Raw genomic sequence first — 26861 nt, forward strand, 5'->3', positions numbered from 1 at the left:
GGGTTGCCACCTCATCCTTTTAAACCCAAACACATATTAATGACACCGGTTCTGAGGCTGATTTAATGCAGATCAGGCACTAAGTGAGTTCAATTACCACCTTAGTCAGCCCAAAAACCGGTGTCATTAATAAGTGTTTGGGTTTAAAGGGATGAGGTGGCAACCCTACCCGAGCCTGGGCATGCATGGTCATGGTTATGGAGGTGGGAGGGGTGGGAATGGGAAGACATCCCTGAAGCCTTCTAATCTAGGTACGTCAGAATGGTACCTCCCCAGCGCCCCCCTGACCCATTATCATTCTAATAAGTTGACCTTAATCAATGCTGGTCTGCTTTTTTGGAGAACTTCCCGGGCCACTGCACTGGTCTCAGGCCTGTCCCCACCAATCAGCAACCTTACTCTGCCGAGGCACGGCCAGGCAAACCTTACGAGGTGGGGGCACTGGCTGTATATGAGGAGGAGCAGAGGGTAGATGTGTATGGGGTCTGGTCTGTATACATGGCTACATTAGTATGTGTGTGTGTGTATATCTCCGCAGATGGTGACAGGGGCTGCCCATGTGTGTATAAATGGCTGCACATGGGGCGGAAGGATTCTGATGTATATACAGGGCTGCATATGAGGGGGGTGCATACACATGGATGTTTAAAGGGGGGATTCCTTATGACTTTCATGGGCAAAGGGAGGAACTGGAGAATATACACGGCTGTATATGGGGGTGTCACCTGGAACATATAGGGGCTGTTGCTGTATGTACATTGCTGTATATGGGGAGGGGGTGGCAACTGATATATATCAGAACAAGGGGCTACTGTTGTATGTATATGGCAGCGTACGGGGTTAGGGGCATTCAGCTGGTATATATGAGGTGGAGAGGATATTGTATCTAAATGGCTGCATATGGGGGATATCAAATGTTACATATGAGAGGGAGTAGCTATTGTATGTACATGGCTGCAAATTGGGGTGGGGGTTGTCAATTGGTTTATAAGTGGGGGGGGCTATTGTTTGTACATGGCTGCAAATTGGGGTGGAGGGGGGTAGTCTATTGGTATGTAAGGGGGGGCCTATTGTTGTATGTACATGGCTACAAATTGGGGTGGGGAAGGGTTGTCAATTGGTATGTAAGGGGGGGGGGGGGCTATTGTATGTACATGGCTGCAAATTGGGGTGGGGTTGTCAATTGGTATATAAGCAGGGGAGGGACTATCATATGTACATGGCTACAAATTGGGGTGGAGAGGGGTTGTCAATTGGTATATAAGCAGGGGAGGGACTATCGTATGTACATGGCTACAAATTGGGAAGGGGAGGGGTTGTCAATTGGTATATAAGCGGGGGAGGGACTATCGTATGTACATGGCTACAAATTGGGGTGGGGAGGGGTTGTCAATTGGTATATAAGCGGGGGAGGGGCTATCGTATGTACATGGCTACAAATTGGGGTGGGGAGGGGTTGTCAATTGGTATGTCAGCGGGGGAGGGGTTATTGTTGTATGTACATGGCTGCATATGAGAAGGGGGCTGGTATGTAGCAGTGGCTGACTTATAAAAATGTCAGGAAAGTAGATCAGTTGGCTGATGACACCAGGTTTATATTCTCTTATTCAAGTTCAAACTATTCTCTTTGAAAACTAAACAGGGATCTGATTGTTAGTAAGAAAAAAATAATTAAACAACACAGAAACACAAACTTGAAATAAATAAATAAATTGCACAGCCATCACAGTCGGCTCCATCTAGTGGCCATAATGAAATATTTTCCTGACTGTAGCATTTCATGAAAGTACAGCATTTTGACCACTAGATGGAAATGATGATAGGAATTACACATTTTGGACAAATGATGGGGATTATTCCTGACATCTGCTTGAATGCTGAACAATTTTTTTTTATTTATTTAAAAAAAAATGAGATTAAAGTAAAAAATAAAAAAAATAATATATATGTATATACATATATATATATGAGGAGCAGAGACTCTTTGCAAACTGACAGCTGCTCGAGTTTATATATATATATATTTTTTTTTTTGGAGTAGAGACTGTTTGGTTAGCAAAGTGAATAGTCATTTTCCAAAATGTAGCTTGAGGCCCAGTTCACACTGATGCGGTGCAGAATTCGGTTTCTGTGCAATTCCCGCACGGCATCAAAATTGCATCCCATTTATGCAAACCGCAGCAGTTTGCATGTTAAGATAACGACACCCCAAAACTGGTTCACAAAACGTGGTGCAATGTGCAGAAGTGGATTGCATTTGGAGGTTCACATCCATTTCTGCTGCGGACAAAAAAAGGGTCTTGCACGATTTTGGTGCGGTTCAATTTGAGCCATACAAAATGTATGACTCACGTTGCAAGCACAGAAATCGCATGCGATTTGAAGAGGAATGTGGTGCGTGGTTCACATGTAAAATGAAATGAAGTATTGCAAATAAGGTGAACCTGTGTTCACTTTGAATACGTAAATGGGTAAAAAAATGGATTTTTTGCTAGAACCTGATTGGTTTATGGAAGTAAACATAATTATTCTTTTTTGTAAGGTGACAAATCCCGACTGTCACTGACATATTTATCTTACGACATTGGTCATCCAGCGAGAATTAGCTGGCAACGTGGCCAATCTCACACAACTGATGCCAATTAAAATAGAAAATAAATGTGTCCAAAGCCGGCCACACACGGGTCGAATTCTGAAAGAATTTTCCTTCTAATTTCGCACCATTAGTGAGCGACAGCAACGGCTGATTTTTGAGCAACTGTCAAATTTCAGTGATTGGAAATTTGAAAATTGGACAAATTTCTGATCAATGATGGGAGAATCGTGCGAGAAATGGAATAAAAAAAGAAATGAGCTGTGACCTGGAAAGAAAAGAACATTCTTGGCCATGAAAATTCTTTTCTGTAGCAACATGTGAAATTAACCACTTCCTGTCCGGATATTTTCACCCCCTTCCTGTCCGGATATTTTCACCCCCTTCCTGTCCGGATATTTTCACCCCCTTCCTGTCCGGAAATTTTCCCCCCCTTCCTGCCCAGGCCAATTTTCAGCTTTCAGTGCTATCACACTTTGAATGACAATTGCACGGTCATGCAACACTGTACCCATATGAATTTTTTTGAGACAGATAAAACTTTATTTTGTTGGTATTTATTCACCGCTGGGATTTTTATTTTTTTGCTATATAAATGAAAAAGTAAAAAAATGTGTTTTTCTAATAAAATTTTGCAAATAAATCTTTCTTCATAAATCTTGGCCAAAATGTATTTAGCTATGTTTTTAGTTAAAAAAAAAACCAAAAAAATAAAAAACACATTAGTTTATAACCAAAAATTATTATTTTTTCCAAATTTTTGTTTTTTACATTTATTTTTTTTTATATTATTATTTGTTTTTTTTTTCTTTAACATACTGTCACCCTAGCAGTACAGGGTCACCATAGTGACACTGTACTACTTGTGGGGGTGATGATTTTTTTTTTACACTGATTGTTTTTACACCCATAAAGACTGTAAAAGCAATAATTTCTCCTTTTCTCTGACTGTATTCCTGCAGCCATTGAGAACTACTGTGTGAGCTGTGATTGGTCACAGCTTGTCACATGGTACAAGGCTGTTGTGAATAGCCCTGTACCATGTGACCTCTGTGATCATTCACAGATTTCACAGGTAGTAAGCAATGATGTCAGAAGTGACATCTTGCTTACTGCTCTTTATGTGATCACTGATTGGCCAATCAGGGATCACATGATAGAGACTGCACACAGAGGTCCTGTACAGCAATCGGTGTTCCGCCGGAGGACACAGCGGGCATCGGCAGAAGATATGGGTGCCATTTATGAACGGCAACCCGCTCCTGCAGTGCTCCCGTCCGGCCGTTTATGTACTTGGGCCAGACTGGAAGTGGATAAAGACCTGGTTGGTTGAATTTTGAAATCAATGGTGGTGCCATCGCATTACAAAATGCACGGAAATTCGTTCGGAACTCGACCCACGTATGGCCTGCACAAGAATGATAAATGTACTTGTCGGGTAATTGTTGTGTCCTTGTTTCTCTGAAAGATTGAATGCCATAATAAACAGACTCAATTGTGGTTTCCTCCATTTTTAGGTTGTTGAACCAAAAATAATTTGCTGCTGTGGTTGAACTCGCAGGATTGGACTTTCCTCTCCAATCAGACAATGAACGCTCACCCATAAAAAGAATAAAAATAGTAAGTTGTTCTATAGTAATAATTCCTGTAGTTGACTGGCAAATGTAGACCAGTTTCAAAAATGTAAATCTTATAGTACTTTTTATTTTGAATGGTTGTGAGCGAGATATTAAAGAAATGTAAAGCCAACATTTCATATTCCTGATATGCGCCTGCCGTACCATGGGCTTTCCTTTGAGTGAAATCCCTGGTGTTCCTGCTGGTCCCTCTGCTTTCCTATTGAAAATTGATCAGTTTTCTAGCTGTGCTCAGAATTCAGCCTACTCAGCCATGCACTGGGAAGATCAGTGCACTACAGTTTCTCCTCCCCAACCTCTCAATGCAGCTGAGAACAGAGGGAATGTGATCACTTAATAAAAGGTGTTTATAATGTTTATTTATACTGTATACACTCTCCGGCCACTTTATTAGGTCCACCTTGCTAGTGCCAAGAAAATCTCCCCCACTCAATGACACCACCAGCCTGAACCATTGATACAAGGTAGGATGGATCCACGCTTTCATGTTGTTTGTGCTAAATTCTGACCCTACCATCTGAATGTCTGCCCATTCTCCTCTGACATCAGCAAGGCATTTTCCTCCACAGAACTGCTCACTGGATATTTCCTCAGATCAGCAGTTTTTGAAATACTCAGACCAGCTCGTCTGCCACCAACAACTATGCCACGTTCAAAGACACTTACAGTTGCAAGAAAAAGTATGTGAACCCCTTGGGATTACGTGGAGTTTTGCATGAATTGGGCATAAAATGTGCTCTGAACGTCATCTAAGTCACAACAATAGAAGAACACAGTCTGCTGAACATAATACTACACAAACATTAGATGTTGCCATGGTTTAATTGCACATAACATGTAAACATTCACAGTGCAGGGAGGAAAAAGTATGTGAACCTTTGGACTTAATAACTGGTTGACCCTCCTTTGGCAGCAATAACCTCAACCAAACGTTTCCTGTAGTTGCAGATCAGACCTGCACAACGATCTGGAGTCATTTTGGACCACTCCTCTTCACAAAACTGTTTCAGTGTAGCAATATTCTTGGGATGTCTGGTGTGAATCGCTCTCTTAAGGTCATGCCACAGCATTTCAATCGGGTTGAGGTCAGGACTCTGACTGGGCCACTCCAGAAGGCGTATTCTGTGCTGTTGCAGCCATTGTTTTGTTGAATTACTTGTATGCTTTGGGTCATTGTCCTGTTGCATCACCCATCCTCTGCGGAGCTTCAGTTGGCAGACAGATGGTCGTACGTTTTCCTGCAAAATGTCTTGATAAACTCTGGAATTCATTTTCCCATCAATGACAACAATCCATCCAGGCCCCGAGGCAGCAAAGCAGCCCCAAACCATGATGCTCCCTCCGCCATGTTTCACAGTGGGGATGAGGTTTTGATGTTGGTGTGCTGTGCCTTTTTTTCTCCACACATAGTGTTGTGTGTTCTTCCCAAACAACTCAATCTTGGTTTCATCTGTCCACAGTATATTTTGCCAGTAGTGCTGTGGAACATCCAGGTGCTCTTTTGCAAACTTCAAACGTGCTGCAATATTCTTTTTGGACAGCAATGGCTTCCTCTGTGGTGTCCTCCCATGTACTCCGTTCTTGTTTAATGTTTTCCTTATTGTAGATGTGTCAACAAAAATGTTAGCATGTGCCAGAGATTTCTGTAGGTCTTTAGCTGACACTCTGGGATTCTTCTTTACCTCATGCAGCATTCTGCGCTGTGCTCTTGCAGTCATTTTTACAGGACGACCGCGCCTAGGGAGAGTAGCAACAGTGCTAAACTTTCTCCATTTGTAGACAGTCTGTCTTACCGTGGACACATGAACATCAAGGCTTTTGGAGATACTTTTGTAACCCTTTCCAGCTTCATGCAAGTCAACAATTCTTGATCGTAGGTCTTCTGAGAGCTCTTTTCTGCAAGGCATGGTTCACATCAGACAGTGCTTCTTGAAACCAGTAAACCCAAAACAGGTGTGTGTTTTTTTAAGGGCAGGACAGCTGTCAGCAACACATCCAATATCATCACACTGATTGGAGTCAAGGTTGGCTCACTCCTGGCTCCAATTAGCTCTGGGAGAAGTCATTAAGCTAGGGCCTCACATACTTTTTCCTCCCTGCACTGTGAATGTTTACATGTTATGTGCAATTAAACCATGGCAACATCTAATGTTTGTGTAGTATTATGTTCAGCAGACTGTGTTCTTCTATTGTTGTGACTTAGATGACGTTCACAGCACATTTTATGCCCAATTCATGCAAAACTCCACGTAATCCCAAGGGGTTCACATACTTTTTCTTGCAACTGTAAATCCCTTTTCTTCCCCATTCCAATGCTCAGTTTGAACTTCAAGTTGTCTTCACCACGTCTAGATGCCTAAATGCATTGAGTTGCTGCCCTGTGATTGGCTGATAAGTAATTTGTGTTACCAAGGAATTGAACAGGTGGACCTAATAAAGTGCACAGTGAGCGCGTACGCGCGTGTGTGTATGTATGTGTGTGTGTGTATGTGTATATATATATATATGCACACAAATATTTTGCCTTTCATTTCTATTTTAAATTGAATGGGTTGTTTTACAAGGTTAGGGTTTACATAAAATTTCTAAATACCCAACACCATCACTGCAAAACAATTTTACTATGACCTTTAAATCTAAAACTCTATAAGTACTGTACATGGTATGATGCAGGGTTGGCTGCTGGGGGATCTATTGTTGCTGCAGGGGATATTTTTTTTTGCAGGGGGGTGTCTATTGATTCTGGGGAGGTCTATTGTTGATTGTGGGGGATCTATTGTTGCTGGGGGTGGCTCTTATGTTGCTTTGGGGTCAATTGTTGCTGGGAGGGATCTACTGTTGAGGGAGGGAGTCTGTCATTGCTAGCTGTAGGAGGGGCCTGTTGTTGCTGGGGAGGGGGGTATTTTGTTGCAGGTGGTCCATTGATGCTGGGGGGGGGGTCCTGTTGTTGCTGGGGAGGGGGGAATTTTGTTGCAGGTGGTCAATTGATGCTGGGGGGGGGGGGTCTATTGTTGCTGACTGCAAGGGATCTATTTCACTACTCTTCTTATCATTAACAAATTTCAATCAAATTAACCCCTTGCTCTCCAGAGGATTCCCCACTTCCTTCCTGCAACGCTGCACCCAAATGAAATGTACATCCTTTTTTCCCTACAAATAGAGCTTTCTTTAGGTGGTATTTGATCGTGTCTGCTTTTTTTGCGATATAAACAAAAAAACCCAATATTTTTGACTTTTTGCTATAAAACATGTCCAATAAAAAAAATTTGAAAAATCAAAATTCATCATAAATTTAGGCCAAAATGTATTCTGCTCCATGTCTTTGCTAAAAACAAAATCCCAATACATGTAAATCAATTGGTTTACGTGAAGGTTATAGTGTGTAAAAAATGGCGGTATAGATACTGGAAATTTTTTTTTTATACTAGTAATGGCGGCAATCTGTGACTTATAGCGGGACTGCGGCGGGCATTCTGACACTGGGGGGGGAACTGACTTAGTGTCACTGATATCCCTAGTGACACCAATACAGCGATCAGTGCTAATAAAAAGCACTGACACTGTACTAATGGCACTGGGCAGGAAGGGGTTAACATCTGGGGCGATCAAAGGGTTAACTGTGTACTGTGTGTGTTTTACTATGGAGACATGCTTTGCAGAGAAATACAAAACAGGAAGTCCTTGCTGGCAGGAGAGAGACCTGTGTTGTTTATACACAGATCTTTCCCCCGATGGGTGCCGGCGAGGAATCTCCAGCTGGGACTCAGTGCTGACATTCCTAGCCACCAATGGCGATGAGAGCACGCTCCTCCTATCTGCAAATGCAAATCACATGTGTGTATGTGTATGTATATGTATATCTGTATATATATATATATATATATGTATATATACACACGTGATGCGCAGCCCTGCCCCCCGTAGCAGTATTTCTGCTATAGGGAGGCGGGCAAGTGGGTAATACTTGATTCTGTAGTCTCTAAAAAGAAAGTACTGGGAGGTAGTTAAGAGGTGGAACGCAGGGACGATGCGGGGTGGAGACAAGGGGTGACTCGGAAAGGGAGAGTTCCTGCACCTATTCTCTGAGAAAAAAAGCCCTGGTATGATGTATGATGCCCATGTGAATGTCAGTAGTCTATTAATTTTCATTTTATTTTTTTTTACTATTTTGATATTTTTATGGTGCCTTTAAAATATTTTTTTTTTCTTAACATATCTGTTCTTTCTTTGGTAACTAACATTCTTGTGGTGTTTTTTTTTTTTTTTTTTTTTTCATTGATTGCTTGTTGTTTCTTTAATCACTTGACCTCTGGAATATTTTCCCACCCTTCATGACCAGGCCATTTTTTGCTATACGACGCTGCACTACTTTAACTGCCAATTACGCGGTCATGCAACACTGCACCCAAATGAAATTTATATAATTTTTCCACACAAATAGAGCTTTCTACTGCTGGTATTTGATCACCACTGCGGTTTTTTAATGTTTCCACTACAAATGAAAAGACCAGAAATTAAAAAAAACAAACTATATTTTACTTTTGGCTATAAAACATATCCAAAAAAATTTTTTCATAAATTTAGGCCAAAATGTTTTCTGCTACATGTCTTTGGTAACAAAAAATCCTAATAAGTGTAAATGAGATGGTTTGTGTGACAGTTAGAGCATCTACAAATGACGGTATATACACTGGAATTTGTTTTTTTAAATACTAGTAATGGTGAGAAACAGCGACTTATAGCTGGATTGTGATAGTGTGGTGGGTAATCTGACACTAACTGACACTGAGTGGGAACTGGCTGAGATCTCCAGTGACACTAATACAGGGATCAGTGCTAATATAATAATAATTATTCCCCTAGTGCTAATAATATGCACTGGCACAAACCCTCTCCCTCTCTACTGTCATCCGCTCCACTGATTGGTGGGTTCTGGCCATGAATTATTGGCCAAGACTTGCTGATCGACATCTAAGGGAGGCAGTGAGAGCCCAAATGGGTGGGTGCGCGTGCACCCCTACCTGGAAATAAGCAATCACATATAAAGTAAATACGCAATTCTGCACAGCTGTCCTGCACTGTAGCAGTAAAACTACAGTGTGCAGCCGTCAAGCAGTTATAGTATATGTAATCCTTCAACCCATTCAGTTTAAAACGTTTGTGTATAGACTGTAGATATTTAAAAAAAAATTGCAAATACTTTTTTTTTCTATTTATCTCTGTTGCTGATCACATACCCTCTGTTGTCTGCTGAATAAAGAACAAGGAGAGCTCGGGGAGGAGAAACAGCATTACACTGAACTTCCCATTGAATGGCTGTGTATGTGTGTGTGTGTGTGTGGGGGGGGGGGGGGGTGGCTGGAGTTCCAGGGCAGCCAGGAAACTGACCACGCTGTGCTGTCAGGCCTACTGTGGTCAGTTTGTGACAGAAAAGCAGAAGAACTGTCAGAAACACCAGGAATTACACACAAAGCAATACAAAGAGAACAGGAGACTTTTCCATACAACTACATGGTATAGCCGGCGCATATCAGGAATAGGAAATGTTGGGGTAACATTCTTTAACCTGTGCCTTTGACTTTGAAGCTACATTGATTCAGAGGTCCGAAAGACTGATAGAGGAATTTGTAATGTGAAAGATCATTGTATGAATTTAGTGAAAAATTGGCCAAAACAATGTTTACATGTCCCAAAGGAATCTTTCTTCTTCATGTATTTCTGCCGTCTTCTGGATCAACTGTGGGTATAGAATTCTATATACGTATGGAGGTCTTCTATTTCTTTAATTTTTCTATTGGTTGAACTAGATGGCCTCTTTTTCAAAGTTACGTAACTATTAAAAATAATGGAAATTTCTAAAAGTTGGGTGCTGTAAAGGACCTTCAAGTTGTTTGCATAATAAAAGGCATAAAGATTTCATAAATTGGGTCAATCTCTTTGAAAACTTGAAATTCTTGATTAATTTTAACTACAGAATAACATAGCCCAGCAAATTCTTTTGCAGTAGCAACATTTGGACGGGCTCTTCAGAACACTAGCCAGTGTTCACTTTCCTTTTCAGACCCACACGGACGCTCAAGCACCATGGGGATAGCAAGCATGCAGAGTCCCCAAATTCCTCAATGTCTGTACTCACAAGGCCCAAGGACAGAATGGTTGCCTCCTTCCAAGAGAAACCCTCCAGTGATACCAGACAGAGCTTTGGCAGATGCCCCCCCCCCCCCTCAGTCAGCATACTGAAGAACCAGGGTCATTCATTCTTTCCAACTCCTGGCCCTCAGGTCACCCACCTGAGACCCGCATGGCAGTAAGTGCCAGGCGAGGCAAGCCTGCCTCCACCCTGGCTCAGTTCAATCCTCTCCCAGGAAAGACACCGAACCCATGTGCTCACAGAACATGAAGACCACTCCCAGCATGCAGTGGGGCAACCCTCTCCTGCAATTGGCTAGGGCTGTATTCATATTCATGCCACTCTTTTCCCTAGTTTCCTCCCCAGGTTCTGGAAGGCTCTCATAGCTTCCTGAAGGCGGGCAGAACTCAAGGCAAACTCAGCAACACCAGAGCATCATCAGCAGACCTGACTAATCCATCACAGCACTCTGTTAAGCAGAGACACACGGCTATACTTATCCTAACTATACAAATCCTAGCACCTACCTACGAGAGCGTTACACAAAGTTTAGCATTTATACAGCATTTCTGAGCTTCAGGAAGCAGGGGGCAGGGATCTGATGTCACACACTGCACAGCAGAGAGCTGAGTGTAATCGGAGGCCTGAGTGGAGCGAATTGACACCCCCAACCCCATACACAGTCTTATAGGGAAACCTGCACAGCTGAAACTGTCAATCACTTGCCGTGTGCTAGTGGGGGGGAGGGGCGGGGCCATCTCCCAGGATTGCCTGATCTTGGCATAGAAATTACACAAGGTGCTTTGCATAGAGGCAAGTACACACTATAGAGGAGGCCTAGGCAACCTTTGAGAGATGGAGATCTACCTGAACAACACGAGACAGATCAAAGATCACCAGGACCTTTTTTAAAAAAAAAACAAAAACTAAAAACAAAGTCCTAACTAAATAATAAGGAAAATGTAAAAAGATATATTAACCACTTCCGCACCGCCCTATAGCAGAAATACTGCTACAGGGCGGAAGGGGTGTATAAAATCACGTATATATACATGATTTCGCAGTTCTGGGTAAAGGGTATGCACGCGCTGTACCCGCGTTGCCATTGGCAACCTCAGCTGTCAATCACTGGGTCCTGACTGGTGATTCCCTGCCGGCACTTGGCAATTGCCGAGTATCACAGACGGGAGAGTCCTCTGTATAAACAACACTGTCAGCTCCTGCACACTGCTTTGAATGGCTTTGCATAGCATAGCAGAGCCAAACATAGCATAGCAGAACCATACAAAGCATAGCATAGCAGAGCCATACATAGCATAGCAGAGCCATACATAGCATAGCAGAACCATACAAAGCATAGCAGAGCCATACATAGCATAGCAGAACCATACAAAGCATAGCAGAACCATACAAAGCATAGCATAGCAGAGCCATACAAAAGCATAGCATAGCAGAGCCATACATAGCATAGCAGAGCCATACATAGGATAGCAGAGCCATACAAAGCATAACATAGCAGAGCCATACAAAGCACAGCAGAGCCATACAAAGCATAGCACAGCAGAACCATACAAAGCATAACATAGCAGAACCATACAAAGCATAGCATAGCCATACATGGCATAGCAGAGCCATACAAAGCAGTGTGCTTGCAGTGTAAAGCACAACACACAGTTAACCCTTTAATCACCCCAGATGTTAACCCCTTCCTGCCCAGTGCCATTAGTACAGTGTCAGTCCTTTTTATTAGCACTGAGGATGTCACTGACACTAAGTCAGTCCCCCGTCCCCCCCAGTGTCAGAATGCCCGCCGCCGTCCTGCTATAAGTCGCTGATTGCTGCCATTACTAATAAAAAAAATGTTTTAAATACAAATCCCAGTATATGTACATTTGTAGATGCTATCTATAACTTTCACGTAAACCAATTCATTTACACGTCTTGGGATTTTTTTATTTTATTATTATTTTATTATATTTTCACTTGCAATGATAATGGTAAACAGAACAAAAAGAGAGGGGGGATCTCCCTGACGGGGGTGGGGCCACAGACAGCAATAAAAACTGACCGGGGTCTAATCCCTCTCAAACTCTACCCAACACTATAAAACAATATTTGCCTTCAGTTATACTTTAACCCCTCACCTACTGGGCACTTTCACCCCCTTCCTGTCCAGGCCAGTTTTCAGCGCTATCACACTTTGAATGACAATTGCGCAGTCATGCAACACTGTATACATTAATTTATCATTTTTTTTAGACAGACAGGTGGTATTTAATCACTTCGGGGTTTTTTATTTTTTGCTAAACAAACCAAAAACAACAGAAAATTTAGAAAAAAAGTTTTTTTCTTCATTTCTGTAAAAAAATGTTGTAAATAAGTGATTTTTCTCCACTGATGTGTGCTAATGAGGCACTGATGAGCACTGATGAGGAGGCACTAGTAGGTGGCACTGATGGCATTGACAGGCATCACCGATGGGCACTGACTGGCACCGACAGGCAGCACTGACTGGCACTGATATGTGTCATTGATGTACACTGGTAGGCACTGATATGTGGCATTGATGTACATTGGTAGGCACTGATATGTGGCATTGATGTACACTGGTAGGCAATGATATGTGGCATTGATGTGCACTGGTAGGCACTGATATGTGGCATTGATGTACACTGGTAGGCACTGATATGTGGCATTGATGTGCACTGGTAGGTGTAGCAAACTAGCTCATCAGAGTTGGAGCGGAGTTCTCCTTTTCCATGTTTTCTCTTTTTATTCGAGATATTTTCTATTTCTCAGCGCTCATTCCCTACCCCCTGCCGTCCTGAGAGGCAAACGTTATCTCCTGACAGATGGTGTGGGTCAACCAGGTTAAGACCTCCTGAGTCCAGGTGCCAGGCAGTCTGGGGAACATGTAACCTTTCTCACCTACACATCATAAAACTGACCAGCAGTTAATTGAACATTCCTCAGGTCAACTGTGTGTTTCATATCATGGGGTATGAAGCTGTTAGTTTTAACTGAGAGTTCACTGGCATTCTGCCCAACATATCCCTTTCAGAGGGATTTTTAAGAAAGGGACAGGCTGCAAGCCTGGGTTAGAGTTTAACAGAGATCTCCCAGCTAACATCAAGGAGGAGATAAAGAATCATCCTGCTTCGCAACTTGGATCTGCAAACCCAGGCATATGGGCAAGTAACTTAACTCTTTAATTTCCTCCCTATTATCTCTGCTGTATCTTTATATACATATATATATATATTTTCGTGACATCTCTTTGTAAATATTTTATTGCACCTGTTTGACTCTTTTAGTAATAAATCTTTCTTTCTGAAAGTGTTAAACTGTGTTTAAGCGCTTACCTGCAATTCACGAATTCCTGCCTTTTGAAGAGACGCTACTGTGTTTGTTTACTCCCTGCCCAATTGACCATATTGGACAGGTGACTTTTCAATCATTATAGTGTATTTCGGACAGAGTCCGTCTTCTCTGTACATTTCAAGACGGCGGTGGCAGTGTGAAGGGTTAGTGGTGTAATTAACCCGACCCAGTAACAAGCGCATTCAGGCTGCAGGCACCGATTGTAGCCCATTAGCTGGACAATCGCTGTGCAGGGTGCAGCTGGGTGGAGCCTTGTTACGCGCGTCACATCGCGGTTTTAGATCGGCCGGTCCTTCGGTCACAAGTTTGGTGAGAAGGTCTGGGGTCTGACGCCGTGGGCGTGACGTATTACTGTTAGTCGCGGTCGTGCGATTGTCGCATGTTGGTGGCGGCGACCGTGGATCTGTGACAGTAGGCACTGATATGTGGCATTGATGTACACTGGTAGGCACTGTCAGGGATGCGGGTATGACCAGAAGTGTGTGGACTGACACAGGGAAACGCAGGTTTCAGATATAGTAAATAATATAATTTATTGAGACTAACAATACAAACGCAGTGCAAAACTAAACATAACACAGTGCAAACAAACTGAACCAAACCTCCAACAGATAACAAACATACGATACAAGAGTAGTCAGGCAGGCCGGGTCATAGCAAACGGGCAAACGGAGTACCAGGAGCAGGCAGAGAGTGGTCAGGACTAGCCGAGGTCAGTACAGGCAGAGTTCAGGCAGTGTCAGGACAGGCAGAAACAGGATCAGGAAACCAGAGCCAAGCAAACAGTACAACAAGGCACTGACTGCAGGTCTGGCCATCCCTTAAATACACCACCTGCAATCAGCCCCAGGTGATGGCTAATTGCCAAAGTGAGCCTCTGGTTGTTGAGAGCACCCGCTGGCCAGCCCTGGTACTGCAGCCCACAAGGCAGGTGAGTCCCACCACTATTGGCAAGTCCATTCCTGACAGGCACTGATATGTGGCATTGATGAGCACTGACAGGTGGCACTGCTGGGCTACACTGATCATCAGTGTAGATGTCCCCTCTGAGGAATGCTGATTACCGGCTCTCCTCTCCTCATGAGCTTGTCAGCTCCAGCATTTCCTTATTTACATGTGATTGGACACAGCTGATCACGTGACCGAGCCGACATCATCAGCTCTTTCCATTGATCGGTGATCCGCTGTGTCCCAGGGACACAGTGCACCACCGATCACACGCACGGTTTGAGTGGAAGGACGCCATATGTCATCCTCCCAGAACGAGAGAACCACCTTGCGCCCGTCATTTCCTTATATGGCAGGCGGGAAGTGGTTAAGGCTCCGTTCACACCTACGCAATTTGGTTTTTGTCTGTTTTGCAGTGCTTTTCGCAGTTCGTTTTGCATTTTCCTAAACACATTTTTACAGTGTTTTGCGTTTTGTTCAGCTTTTTTTAAATTTTTTTCGTTAAAGTGGATTTTTTTTAGTTGCTGGGCAGAATAAAAAATGCAAAACGCTGCAAAAACACACTACCATGTGTTTCAGCAGTTTCTCCATTGAACTCTGTTGTAGCAAAAATGCTGCTTTTTGTTTTTAAAAAAGTCCCTGCGTCTTTTCAAAAGTAGCACTCAAAAAAGCCAAGAGGTGAACGTGTCCCATAGGAAACCATGTTAAATGGACTGTAGTGTGTTTCTGAAAAAAGCACTAAAACGCATTGGTGTGAACGGAGGCTTAAAGTGGACGGTGTCAGTAGAGCAGTGGACGGTGTCAGTAGAGCAGTGGACGGTGTCAGTAGAGCAGTGGACGGTGTCAGTAGAGTATTGGTCTTCTCCCCATACAGCAGTGGACGGTGCCAGTAGAGTATTGGACTTCTCAGTAGAGCAGTGGACGGTGTCATTAGAGCAGTGGACGGTGTCATTAGAGCAGTGGACGGTGTCATTAGAGCAGTGGACGGTGTCAGTAGAGCAGTGGACGGTGTCAGTAGAGTATTGGTCTTCTCCCCATACAGCAGTGGACGGTGCCAGTAGAGTATTGGACTTCTCAGTAGAGCAGTGGATGGTGTCATTAGAGCAGTGGACGGTGTCATTAGAGCAGTGGACTTGTCAGTAGAGCAGTGGACTTGTCAGTAGAGCAGTGGATGTGGTCAGTAGAGTAGTGGATGGTGTCAGTAGAGCAGTGGATGGTGTCAGTAGAGCAGTGGATGGTGTCAGTAGAGCAGTGGATGGTGTCAGTAGAGCAGTGGATGGTGTCAGTAGACTAGTGGATGGTGTCAGTAGACTAGTGGATGGTGTCAGTAGAGCAGTGGACGGTGTCAGTAGAGCAGTGGACGGTGTCAGTAGAGCAGTGGACGGTGTCAGTAGAGCAGTGGACGGTGTCAGTAGAGCAGTGGACGGTGTCAGTAGACTAGTGGATGGTGTCAGTAGACTAGTGGATGGTGTCAGTAGAGCAGTGGACTTGTCAGTAGAGCAGTGGATGGTGTCAGTAGAGCAGTGGACGGTGTCAGTAGAGCAGTGGACGGTGTCAGTAGAGCAGTGGACGGTGTCAGTAGAGCAGTGGACGGTGTCAGTAGAGCAGTGGATGGTGTCAGAGTATTGGACTTGTCAGTAGAGTATTGGACTTGTCAGTAGAGTATTGGACTTGTCAGTAGAGTATTGGACTTGTCAGTAGAGTATTGGACTTGTCAGTAGAGTATTGGACTTGTCAGTAGAGTATTGGACTTGTCAGTAGAGTATTGGACTTGTCAGTAAGGCAGAGGTTGGTGTCATTCGGACAGAAAACAGTGTCAACCAGTAGAGTAGGGGACTTTGTCAGTAAAGCAGTGGATGGTGTCAGTAGGGCAGACGTTCATACAAGAGTCCTCCTGCGCTGAAAGGAAGTCTATCTACTGAAAGCTGCCAGCACTTAACCTGATACCCAAACAGTGTGTACTATAATCATAAATAGTGCAGCACTTGAAACAATACTACGTGCAATACAAAAACTGTGCTCACATACAAATGTGTCAATATTAAATAATATAAATAATATTAAAATATGTTAAATCCTTGAATAAAATATATATAGTGCCACTCAAAATAATCTCTTGACAATAGTGCCCACACAGTAAAGAAACATTAACATCCCCCTAAAAAGGAGGATAATTAAACAATGCTTCAAGTGTAACAAAGTGACCACACTTCAAATACCTCGGTATCCCCGAGGAAGTCACGAGTAGCCAGTAACGTAAGGCGTAGGTACGCTATTACGCAGCTTCCGGTACCCCGGTGACGCATTTCCGGCGCCAGCCGCCTTGTTGGTATACCCAGGAAGTTCCTTTACATGCAGTACACCCACATATTGGTGAGGAAGGAGGACTGCGGGAACATGTGAGTGGGTTCTTCTTTTCTGTTTACTAACAATAAAGAATCTTGGCTAAAATACTACACTTAGAGGATTCCTTTTTTGGCTCACTGGGTTGGTGAGCAATTATTCTGCAGAAGCTTCCGGTCTGGGGCGATGGGAGTCCCCTAAGAGATCCACACCGTGAGGAGAGGTACTTGCCGTCAGGAATTAGGGATCCAGGGTGATCCTGAAAGCTGTCACTTGGAGGAGGTGAGGAGGCAATTTAGCCTTAGTAGGTGAAGAGTGTGGACAAGCTCACGGAATACAAGCACTATTTTGCACATTGCTTGAATTTTATATCACTTGTGGATCATTTCATGGACATTTTGTTTGATTCACTGTTAAACAGGTAAAAAGTTTTGGGCATAAAATTAGCTAATCTTACATAATTTTGGGGTGCTGAAAACGAAAATGTCCCTAAAAAATGTTGATTGGCTCTAGTTTCCATGATATATTCACCCATCTAATGACGTAAGCCATTCAAAATTATAATGCAACTTCAGCTGCAAATTGCGCAATTGATACTGGTGACCAATAGAAAATTGCATGTATACTGAGATGATGCAATATTAGCCTTTAATTGCATCACTTCACTGCATAAAAGCTGCAGTATCTGTAGCTGATTGTAGTTCGTCTTTACATTTCGTTTTATGCTTATATAGGCTACTCAGTAATGCCTCGAACTTGTGTGAATAAAGCAGATAATTTCTGCTATATCTGCGGTGAAATAACTTTTATCTCACAAAAAAGGAGGATAACAGGAATGATTAAGAAAGCCTACAACTTGTATTTTGGCTGCAAGATAGGAGACCAGGACAAGAGCTGGGCACCACATATATGCTGCAATTCTTGTGGGACGGCACTGGAGCAATGGTTGAATGGAAAAAAGGCATCTATGCCTTTCGCTGTGCCAATGATTTGGAGAGAGCCAACAGATCATGTTAGTAATTGTTACTTTTGTATGGTGCCTCCAATTGTAAAAGGGCTAAATAAGAAGAAAAAGTTATCTGTGCATTATCCAAATATTCCATCGGCAATACGTCCAGTTCCTCATGGAGAGGGGCTACCAATTCCTAAAGCACCAGAATCCTTCGTGGTTGAGTCAAGTGAGGAAGAACCTGAAGCGTGTAGTCACGTGCAGTTGTAAGAGATAGCCCTTTCCTCGAATACAAGAGAAAAGCCAAGAGAAGCAAAACCGACACAAACTGAAGACAAAACTAGTGAGAATCCTAAGTATTAAAATGATTCAACTTCGCTTATGGCTATAATTTTTCTTGGTAATCCTATGCAATATATTATGCCATTTAGGCTTTGTTATGTAGTCAATATCACTTGCTTTAGATTTGTGGAAAGACATCTATCTATATAATTATTGTGCATTATGTAGTCATTACACCTATAGTAGAAAACTTTCCGTTTACAGAAAAACTAGAGCCAATTGACAAATTTCATTGTTATATTTGAACTCAGAATGTGAAATTCATTAAGAAATGGATCCTTTTGTTTCCAAAACTGGCAAAAAATAAAAATTTGTTGAACAGTGATTTGAGTGGTATTTGAAGTGTGGTCACTTTGTTACACTTGAAGCACTGTTTAATTATCCTCCTTTGTAGGGGGCTGTTAATGTTTCTTTACTGTGTGGGCACTATGTCAAGAGATTATTTTGAGTGGCACTATATATATTTTATTCAAGGATTTAACATATTTTAATATTATTTAATATTGACACATTTGTATGTGAGCACAGTTTTTGTATTGCACGTAATATTGTTTCAAGCGCTGCACTATTTATGATTATAGTAGGGCAGACGTTGGTGTCAGTATTTTTTTTTAATTTCTATTATTTTTGTACTATTTTTTCAATTTTATTTTTTAGTAGCCCTGTTGGGGAGGGGGCTTTGGTGAACTATCAGGGTTCTTGACCCCTGATGTCTCACTTTTGAAACAAAGTTTTAAGGACAGTGTTCAGCCTCCATTTCCTCAGTCTCCGCTGCACAGAAGGAGTGAAAAGGAAGAGCTCTCCCCATTAATTCATAAACTGAAGCATAGTAAACACTTTACTATGCTTCAGTTAGGAATGAACCCAGTGAATTATCGGTACAAATCGCTCATTGTGTTTTTTCAAAAAAAGAAAGGGCTGGTAAATATAAGTTTACCGGTTCCTTTCTTCTGCTCTCCATCGTGAAAGAATCCCCCACAGCAGCCAGTGGGAGGGAATGGGAAGCTGAAAGCGCTGTGGATGATCCAGGGGGCCCAGAAGTTGGGGAAACCTGGTCAGGAGGGGTGATGCCCCCCCCTTTCCCACCTCCCCTCCTGTCCAGGTTCCAGGGGTCAGCTAGAAAGAGACCCGATCTACCCATCACCTGCCCGCAATTTGACAGGTAGATGGTGATTGGTGGGTTGCCAGCCTCCGCTATAGAGGAATGAGCTTTGTTGAGGTTTACAAGCACTTTAAGTCATTTGTGTCTCTAATATCTGCCTGGAGTTCAGCTGAACGAAGGAGACCACAAAGCGTTGCGTCTTTGAATGTCAGCTTCATGTAACATCCCCACGAAGCGGAATAAATCTTCCCTCCAAGGACGGACCACGCTTCCTACATCGATACATTATTAAGTGGCTCTTGTAATACATGGATCACACAGCATGCCGTTCACAAGCCATTAGGCTGAGAGCTCTCCTCCAAGGGAAGAAGACGGAGAAGTGTGGCCTGATGAAAACGTCTCACAAACCACAGGACATTGGGAAACATTAGGAGGATGAGATCAGATAAACCAGAGGTCTCCAAACTGCCACCCTTTGCTTGCTTTTATCCAGCACTTGGGGCATTATTTCATTCACTGACATCAATATTGGGGCACAGTTCCTCCCAATGATGGGCCATAGTTCCTTCCAATGACACCAACAATGGGGCACAATTCCTGCTAATGACACCAATGAGGGGGCACAATTCCTCCCACTGACACCAATGATGGGGCACATTTCCTCCCAATGACACCAATGATGGGACACTATTCCTACCAAAGACACCAACAATAGGGCCCAATTACACCAATGATGGGGCACAATTTCTCCCAATGACACCAACAAAGGGGCCAAATTGCACTAATGATGGGGCACAATTCCTACCAATGATGAGGCACAATTCCTACCAATGATACCAGTGATGAGGCACAGTTCCTCCCAGTGACACCAACAATGGGGCACAGTTCCTCTTAATGAAGCCAGTGATGGGGCACAGTTCTTCCCAATTACATCAACAATGGGGCACTATTCCTCCTGATTACATCAACAATGGGGCATTATTCCTCCCAATGATGGGACACTATTCCTACTAATGACACCAATGATGGGACACTTTCTACCAATGACACCAATGATGGGGGCTCTATTCCTCCCAATGACACCAATGATGGGACACTATTCTTACCAATGACACCAATGATGGGGCACTATATCTCCCAATAACACCAATGATGGGGCACTATTCCTACCAATGATACCAATGACGGGGCACTATTTCTCCCAATGACACCAACAATGGGGCCCAATTACACCAATGATGGGGCACAGTTCCTCCCAGTGACACCAAGGATGGGGTATTGATTACTCCAACTGATGCTGGCACATTTTCTACTCCCGATGGTCACATTGTGGCCCCTCTAAAGTCTTAAGGGCCGTAAACTGGCCGTTTGTTTACAACGTTTGGAGACCCCCGAGGTAAACCATAGCCCCAAGTGTTAGAGAATGTTAGCGCAAGTGGGAATATGTAATACCAATAAGAAGCAATGAGAGAAGAAACAGAAAGGGAAAAAAAAAAAACTATCAATAGTAGCCAAGTATCCAATATACAGTGTATGTGTGTATATATATATATATATATATATATATATATACACACACACACACGATGCATCAATTAGATCAGAGTTTCTTCATTGTTAAAATGATAAGACCCCCCACTGGATCACCCAGTACGTCCCCATACCCCCTTCACCAGACTGTCCAAGTCAGGGCCACCATTAGAATCATGGGACCCTGTACAGCCTACCTGACAGGGTCCCCTTGAACTTTCAGAGGACAATAATGAAGCAACCATGTCAAGCATGACGTGATGAATTGTGGGTGTGGCAAAATTATGGCAACAGTGGGAAGGACTATGTATTATACAGAATGCAGATGTCCGTAGTATGTATCATACAATGTGCAGGTTCAGGAGTATGTATCATACAATGTGCAGGTTCAGGAGTATGTATCACACAATGTGCAGGTTCAGGAGTATGTATCATACAATGTGCAGGTTCAGGAGTATGTATCATACAATGTGCAGGTCAGGAGCATGTATCATACAATGTGCAGGTCAGGAGCATGTATCATACAGTGTGTAGGTTTAGGAGTGTGTATGATACAGTGTGTAGGTTCAGGAGCGTGTATCGTACAGAGTGCAGGTTCAGGAGCGTGTATCGTACAGAGTGCAGGTTCGGGAGTGTGTATCATACAGAGTGCAGGTTCAGGAGCGTGTATCGTACAGAGTGCAGGTTCGGGAGTGTGTATCGTACAGAGTGCAGGTTCGGGAGTGTGTATCGTACAGAGTGCAGGTTCGGGAGTGTGTGTCGTACAGAGTGCAGGTTCGGGAGTGTGTGTCGTACAGAGTGCAGGTTCGGGAGTGTGTGTCGTACAGACGGCAGGTTCGGGAGTGTGTGTCGTACAGACGGCAGGTTCGGGAGTGTGTGTCGTACAGACGGCAGGTTCAGAAGTATGTATCCTATAGAGTGCAGGTGTCAGAAGTATGTATTGTACAGACTGCAGGCTCAGGATTAGGTGTCATACAGAATGCAGGTGTCCGAAGTATGTATCATACAGAGTGCAGGTGTCAGAAGTATGTATTGTACAGAGTGCAGGTGTTAGGAGTATGTATTGTACAGACTGCAGGCTCAGGAATATGTGTTAAATAAATTGTAGGTGTCAGGAGTATGTATTGTACAGAGATCAGGTTCAGGATTAGGTGTCATACAGAATGCAGGTGTCAGGAGTATGCATCATACGGAGTGCAGGAGTATGTATTGTACAGAATGAAGGTTGCCAGGAGTATGTATCATACAGACTGGAGGTTCAGGAGTATGTATCATACAGAGTGCAGGTGTCAGGAGTATGTATCATACAGAGTGCAGGTTCAGGATCAGTGGCAGGAACAACTGGTATCTCTTGTACTAAGGCCTATTCCACACTAGTGCGGGCCATGTGGCCCATGTGTGCAGGAGCACAGCAGCCCATTAATTTCAATGGGCTGCTGTGCCTGCATTTCCTGCACCTTTTCCAAAACGCATCTGTATGGAAACCACACTGTCTTTTTGACCATTTCATTCCCCCCCCCCCTTACCCAGGTGCAAATGCTGCACCCGCAACCAGCCTGCACCTGCAGCCACATGTCTAGTGTGAACACGGCCTTATCCTACACCTATGATAAAACCCTTTTAATGATGTATTTAAAGTGGACCTTCCCCAAATAAAATAACTTTTTCTCTTCTGGTTACTCCCCCCTTCCTCTAACAATTCATTATTTTTGCTAATGTTTAGTACCTTTTTTACTGCTTCCTTGTCTGAGAGAATTACATAGGGATCCCCACCGCCTACACGATGTCCACACCACACCCCAGAAGGCAATGTTCTACTGAGAGGCGCAGGTTTCTGTGCATGCGCAGACATGTCACTGCCCTCTGCCAGGTATTTGGTTGGGTGCTGGCAGAGTCTCAAAGCATGTCTGCACATGCATGTGGATTTCTGAGCATGCGTACACATACCATGGGTCTCTACAAGGTCCCTGGTACCAGAAAAGAGCGGAATGCGAGTGCATGTGCAGGAATCTCCCATGTGTGCAGACGTTATACAGGTTTCTGCCAGGTTCCAAATGCTTAGAAGAAACCTGCAGAACATCTGTGCACACGCTTGACATTTGCAGATGGTGGCACAGGTCAGGAGCACTTGGAGGAGAATATCGCTAGGGTGAGGTTCCTCGTTAATGGATGTGACAGGCCCGGTCACTGTGAAAATGGTTGTAGAGAGGACACAAGGTTTGCACAAATGCAAGGTGAGGGTGAAGATGCAAAGATGGGTGTTTTTGGTATTTCCTGGATTGGGCTCCAGAGTTCGGAGATTTCAGAGTGTTTTTGGAGGAAAGAAATCTCCAACTCGGGGTCCAGGTCTTGCTGAAGACCCGCAGGGTATGTGTCCAGGTGCACACAGCCATTATGAGGAAGAACCTGGGCTCAACTCAGAGCTCTCTTCAGGAGACCAGTGTGTTCTTCAGCCAGGAGACAGGCGTACTCCCATCAGGGGGCTTCCGTTAGGAGAGGTGCTCTACTCAGACAGCACTCCATGCTGGAGGAAAAATCCCTTACCCACAGGACTGTGAGGGTCAAGGTGGCCAAGTGAGTCCAGGAGCCTGGGAGAGCTAGGACAACTAGGAAAGTCCAGGGAAACTGTGGGGATGAGGAGGTCTCCGAGGAGTGAGAGAGCTGGTGTCGAGATAAGGTCATCTAGAGCAGCGTTTTTCAACCACTGTGCCGCAGCACACTAGTGTGCCGTGAGATATTGTCTGGTGTGCCGTGGGAAAAATTGCAATTTAATCCGTAACATGTGGCCTCGGCTCACAAATAGACCAATCATTAGAACAGCAATGGGCAAACTACGGCCCGGCGGACCTTTTAATCCGGCCCGCGGAGCGTGATACTGTCAGGATGATCTGTCCCCCTCGACGTATCTGCGCATGTGCCGGAGATTGCCGATCGGCTGCTAATGCCTGAAACTGGCAAATGCGCAGATACGTCGAGGGGGACAGATCCTCATAGGAGACAGATTTTCATGCTACACCGGAACGGCGAGAGGAACGCGCGGAGCAAAGGTAAGTGAATTGACACAGGGGGGGCTTGGGGACTTAATATGGGGGATGAATTACTATGGGGGATGAATTACTATATGGGGGGTGAATTACTATATGGGGGATGAATTACTATGGGGGATTAATTACTATATGGGGGATTAATTACTATGGGGGATGAATTACTATATGGGGGATTAATTACTATGGGGGATGAATTACTATATGGGGGATTAATTACTATGAGGGATGAATTACTATATGGGGGATTAATTACTATGGGGGATGAATTACTATGGGGGATGAATTACTATATGGGGGATGAAATACTATGGGGGATGAATTACTATATGGGGGATTAATTACTATGGGGGATGGCACATGCGCAGATACGTCGAGGGGGACAGATCCTCATAGGAGACAGATTTTCATGCTACACCGGAACGGCGAGAGGAACGCGCGGAGCAAAGGTAAGTGAATTGACACAGGGGGGGCTTGGGGACTTAATATGGGGGATGAATTACTATGGGGGATGAATTACTATATGGGGGATGAATTACTATGGGGGATGAATTACTATATGGGGGATTAATTACTATATGGGGGATTAATTACTATGGGGGATGAATTACTATGGGGGATGAATTACTATATGGGGGATGAATTACTATATGGGGGATGAATTACTATATGGGGGATGAATTACTATGGGGGATGAATTACCATGGGGGATGAATTACTATATGTTGGATGAATTACTATATGGGGGATGAATTACTATATGGGGGGTGAATTACTATGGGGGATTAATTACTATATGGGGGATGAATTACTATGGGGGATGAATTACTATATGGGGGATGAATTACTATATGGGGGATGAATTACTATATGGGGGATGAATTACTATGGGGGATGAATTACTATATGGGGGATGAATTACTATATGGGGGATGAATTACTATGGGGGATGAATTACTATATGGGGGATTAATTACTATGGGGGGTGAATTACTATGGGGGATGAATTACTATATGGGGGATTAATTACTATGGGGGATGGCACATGCGCAGATACGTCGAGGGGGACAGATCCTCATAGGAGACAGATTTTCATGCTACACCGGAACGGCGAGAGGAACGCGCGGAGCAAAGGTAAGTGAATTGACACAGGTGGGGCTTGAGGACTTAATATGGGGGATGAATTAATATGGGGGATGAATTACTATGGGGGATGAATTACTATATGGGGGATGAATTACTATGGGGGATGAATTACTATGGGGGATGAATTACTATATGGGGGATTAATTACTATGGGGGATGAATTACTATGGGGGATGAATTACTATGGGGGATGAATTACTATATGGGGGATGAATTACTATAGGGGGGATGAATTACTATAGGGGGGATGAATTACTATGGGGGATGAATTACTATACGGGGGATGAATTACTATATGGGGGATGAATTACTATGGGGGGTGAATTACTATGGGGGGTGAATTACTATGGGGGATGAATTACTATATGGGGGATGAATTACTATATGGGGGATGAATTACTATATGGGGGATGAATTACTATGGGGGATTAATTACTATATGGGGGATGAATTACTATATGGGGGATGAATTACTATGGGGGATGAATTACTATGGGGGATGAATTACTATATGGGGGGTGAATTACTATATGGGGGATGAATTACTATGGGGGATTAATTACTATATGGGGGATGAATTACTATGGGGGATGAATTACTATATGGGGGATGAATTACTATATGGGGGATGAATTACTATATGGGGGATTAATTATTATATGGGGGATGAATTACTATACGGGGGATGAATTACTATGGGGGATTAATTACTATGGGGGATGAATTACTATGGGGGATGAATTACTATATGGGGGATGAATTACTATGGGGGATGAATTACTATATGGGGGATGAATTACTATATGGGGGATTAATTACTATGGGGGGTGAATTACTATGGGGGATGAATTACTATATGGGGGATTAATTACTATGGGGGATGGCACATGCGCAGATACGTCGAGGGGGACAGATCCTCATAGGAGACAGATTTTCATGCTACACCGGAACGGCGAGAGGAACGCGCGGAGCAAAGGTAAGTGAATTGACACAGGGGGGGCTTGGGGACTTAATATGGGGGATGAATTAATATGGGGGATGAATTACTATATGGGGGATGAATTACTATGGGGGATGAATTACTATATGGGGGATGAATTACTATGGGGGATGAATTACTATATGGGGGATGAATTACTATGGGGGATGAATTACTATATGGGGGATGAATTACTATGGGGGATGAATTACTATATGGGGGATGAATTACTATATGGGGGATGAATTACTATGGGGGATGAATTACTATATGGGGGATGAATTACTATATGGGGGGTGAATTACTATATGGGGGATGAATTACTATATGGGGGATGAATTACTATATGGGGGATGAATTACTATATGGGGGATGAATTACTATATGGGGGATGAATTACTATGGGGGATGAATTACTATATGGGGGATGAATTACTATGGGGGATGAATTACTATATGGGGGATTAATTACTATGGGGGGTGAATTACTATGGGGGATGAATTACTATATGGGGGATGAATTACTATGGGGATGAATTACTATATGGGGGATGAATTACTATAGGGGGGATGAATTACTATAGGGGGGATGAATTACTATGGGGGATGAATTACTATATGGGGGGTGAATTACTATGGGGGATTAATTACTATATGGGGGATTAATTACTATGGGGGATGAATTACTATATGGGGGATTAATTACTATGGGGGATTAATTACTATGGGGGATGAAT

At 43.5% G+C, this 26861-nt stretch overlaps 1 protein-coding gene across 1 annotated transcript in view; it reads left to right on the forward strand.

Annotated features, from left to right (window-relative positions):
* The first annotated feature begins 339 nt into the window (after positions 1-339).
* The window catches only part of LOC149446027 (gamma-aminobutyric acid receptor subunit alpha-3-like), a 122972-nt gene continuing 96450 nt past the window's right edge, over positions 340-26861 (forward strand). Inside the window, exons 1-2 of the mRNA XM_089653130.1 lie at positions 340-432; positions 4111-4213. The gene's annotated coding sequence lies outside the window, so the exon portion shown is untranslated. The remainder of the gene's footprint in view (positions 433-4110; positions 4214-26861) is intronic.

Source organism: Staurois parvus, unplaced genomic scaffold, assembly GCF_062004578.1.
Source record: "Staurois parvus isolate SC_StPar_1 unplaced genomic scaffold, SC_StPar_1.0 ptg000700l, whole genome shotgun sequence".
In the NCBI taxonomy this organism is placed as follows: domain Eukaryota; kingdom Metazoa; phylum Chordata; class Amphibia; order Anura; family Ranidae; genus Staurois; species Staurois parvus.